Source organism: Lycium barbarum, chromosome 10, assembly GCF_019175385.1.
Source record: "Lycium barbarum isolate Lr01 chromosome 10, ASM1917538v2, whole genome shotgun sequence".
NCBI lineage: Eukaryota > Viridiplantae > Streptophyta > Magnoliopsida > Solanales > Solanaceae > Lycium > Lycium barbarum.
In genome coordinates, this window is record NC_083346.1 from 86,974,169 (window position 1) to 86,977,971 (window position 3,803).

A 3,803-nucleotide genomic window follows, 5' to 3' on the forward strand; every position below is an offset into this window, starting at 1 on the left:
AACTATGTATTTCATTTTTGTATAAGTTAGGAGTCCAAAACGAGTATGTGTGTAGTAAGAGTCAGTGGGTTCGCTCGGCCCTAAGTAAGGGTCGGGTGCCCATCACACCCTAGCGAGATTAGGGTGTGACAAAGTGGTATCAGAGCAGGTTGTCCTAGGGGTTGTCTGCAAAGTCGTGTCCAGTAGAGTCCTGTTTATGGGTGTGAAGCCGGCCACATTTATAAGCAGGAGGCTACAGGGCATATAGGGATTGTTGACCTTCTTTTCTGTCTTAGATCGTGCAATAGAGCCAAGTCATAGGAAATGAGATTCCTTGCACTAACCTTTGATCTTAACGTGAGTACAGTGTTGACAGAAGAAGGTGAGTGACGATATGGGAAGTCACGGAGGTAAGTTCTGATATTTTGTCCTTCTATCTGGAATTGGAAGCTCTAGGTGGCTGGAATGTGTCGTAAACTGTATGCCCTGTGAGGCATTGTTGGTGTTTGCTGCGTGCAGATTCTGAATAGCAAGAATTGAAAAAGGAGATTCTGCCAGAATTGTCCAAAACCAGATCATTTAGTTAGGTACGCCTAACAGAAGGAAACGTAGGGAGGAAATATTGTAAATAGACAATAAGTAGGACGCGTTGTTTTGGAGGAGTTATGAACTTGGCATAGCATGAAGAATAATTGCGAGAAAGACGATTAGCAGTCCAAAGGTTTAAGATGGATAACATTCGAGGTTTAGTAGGAGCAAGGCCTGTTGGGGAATTCAGGGAAAGTCGACAATCAGTTTTGCTATAGATTATTATATAAGAGTGGCGAGCGGAAGTCCAAAGAGTTGGATAATCGAGTACTTATAAGTAATGGCGACGAAGGTGTGTTCACTACCATCGGGAATCTAGGAATCTAGGACGAAAGGTAGTCATACACATAGGTGAAAGGTGAATAGTGGGAATTGAAAAGGCTAAAATAGTAATTGTAAAGGAGAAAGACGCGTTACGAGAATGTCCTGGAATCTATAAGACTTCGACTTGCTCCAGACCATGTAATGAAGGTCATGCGATGAGGTGGATGCGATCATACCAGCACTAACGCACTGAATCCCATCAGAACTCCGAAGTTAAGCGTGCTAAGGTGGGAGAAATATTAGGATGGGTGACCCCCTGGGAAGTGTGCAAGAAATCCTATAGATTTAGACAGAAGAGACAAATGAGAAGTTAGAGTAGCCTAAGTGAAACTAGAGTATACGGGATGGTTGGAGACCATAAGAGGTCGCGTAGGATGAGGTAGACTAGACCGGTGAAGAGAAAGGAGGTGCATCACGGCTCTAGAACTAGGATGAGGTTGAATAACATTTGGAAATATTTTGTAGGCGAGATGGTAGCAATTACATATATATATATATATATATATATGAATGCGTATGATATCCCACATGTGAATGTATCGGTGGGCATGTGAGTCCCAGCAACCAGTGCTACGGTATAGAAGGCATCAATCGAGTAAGGGTACCGAAGTTCAAGTAACAACAAAAGATATGGTACAAGTGTCACAAGGTAAGTGGATGTTATTTTCTTTACTGGTTAAGATTAGAAAGTTCTAATACAACGATATTTGGAAAAGAAAGAGAGTGAGTAAATGGAAGGCAAGGAGATCAAAACGTCGGAAAAAGGTGAAAGGTAAGAAACATGAGTGAGTGAAACCCTCAAGAGAGACTACAGGCAAGGCACGAGACTATTTGGGTAAAAAGTTCGAAGATAGGCATGTGAAAAGGATAAAGTGTGGTAATATGGAACAAAAGAGGAATGTGTGAGGTTCGAGAACCGATTTCAATAAGTGAGGCTGAAGGAATAGTGACTGCGACAAGGAATGTGAGGTAAGAGAAAGAATGCTTAGGCCTTGCGACGATGCTAGGAGATTTAGGCCCTTGAAAGGTATATAAAGGGATAAATGTGCAGCCATATTAATGTGGTTGCCTCGGACATGGAGGGGCTTTTTCTGAAAAGATGACTTAGAAATGGAACGGAATTGCGCGTTTAAAATAAAATTTCACGAACTTCAGAGCCGATGCCACAAATAACAAGAGAAGAAAAGTGTTCGAGGAGGAAGAAACCCAAAGAGGGTTAAGGACGAGAGTAGGAAAGGTATACTAACAGGTTAGTCGAAGGAAGAGGAGATCATTTAGGCGTAAAGTTAACCATAGGAGTAAGAAGGATACTTTAACGAGTTAGCGGTAGGAACCCAATTACGCGTCGAGGAAAGAATAAAGATGATGGGTCGACACTGTTGATTGGGAAATTAATGGTATGGAATGAGAATTCATGGGAGGTCTGAGAGATTTGATCTTAGAGGAAATGGAATGAAATGCAAGTAATGTACATAGGAGACCGCTCGGTCATAGCATCATAAATATGGTTAAAGGTTCGATGAGCAAGGATAGATAGGGTGTAAGCTGTAAGGATTCTGTGCTAAGGGCAAAAGTAGCAGGACGCTCGAAAAACATGGATGGACAGCTGCAACACAAACGCGTAGTTAAGAAGAATCCAGGGGAAGAAGTTTAGGTACGTTATGAGCAGAGTCAGGAAGAAAGACGAGGAGTAAGGTATAATCAAAGACTTCACAAGAGGACATAGTGAATCTCGACGTCCCTATGAACTTGTGAGTCCAAGACACTGTTAGTCACAAAAGACAGAGGTATGGAGAAATGAAAAGAAGACATCGGAATTGGATACCCTCATAAGTATTCTAGTTAAATACGAGAGTGTAAGTAGTAAGAAGATAGACAGGCCGGACTATACGATGACGGAACCCCGGCCTAAAGAAGAAAGTGAAGGGCAGTAGGTAATTATCGTAGACAAGGGTACTCGAAGACTGTTGGCGTAAAGGAGCCCCTTAAAAGGGGGGGAGAACATATTATATTAGACTTAAAAGGAATCGCAACATTTTCAGGCTCCAGAGGAGGAAAATTTATTAGCTCGGAGCCAGAGTTCAAAGCATATCGGCACATCAGAAGGATACCTGAAAGAAGTAGAAACGAATTGACAATAAGTGTACCATGGGATAGACATGGGGATAAAGGAGTGGCCTATAGCCACACTGGATCGTCAAGTGAAGATTGCGTACCAAAGACGTGGCTTCTATTAAGGTGTTGTGACGAAACAATAACAGCGAAGAGATGACCTGGGAAGGACAAGGATAATAAGTTGGCGCAGTGGATTAGAAAACCCATGACACGGAACGAGGACTCATGTAAAGACCAAGGAGTTCGATCATAAAGGAAATAGGGTGAAAGATAAGGAATGAGCATGAAGAAAAGGACAACTATAAGAGGGACCCTCCCGAAGTATTATAAGACCCCATGAGGCTAGTGGAACATTCGAGGACGAATGTTCTAAAGGGGGGGAGGATGTTATATCCCGTATTTTGTATGTTCGGATGTTTCAAGGTAGTCGTGGTAAGTTAAGGGCAAAACTACTTTCCAAAGTTATTTTAATATACAAGTTGTTTATTAGTATGGAAATATTGAGAAAGGCTAATGGTAAAAAGGGAAATTCACAAAGTGATTCATGGTACTATTGAGGAAGGCTAGGGGCAAGAAGGGAATTTCACAAAAAAAATCAAGAAGGTTCAAGACCTTCCAACTTGGCTGTGTGGTGTATGTGTGTGGGTCCCACCCATGGCTTGGCCAATTAACTCAAGCCATGAGGTGGGGCATGTGTCCACCCTCATATATATATATATATATATATATATATATATATATATATATATATATATATATATATATATATATATATATATATGAGAGCTTACAAAGCA

At 41.4% G+C, this 3,803-nt stretch overlaps 1 pseudogene; it reads left to right on the forward strand.

Moving 5' to 3' along the window:
* Positions 1-1,053: 1,053 nt before the first annotated feature.
* LOC132616251 (5S ribosomal RNA) lies at positions 1,054-1,170 on the forward strand (annotated as a pseudogene).
* The last annotated feature ends 2,633 nt before the right edge of the window (positions 1,171-3,803 follow it).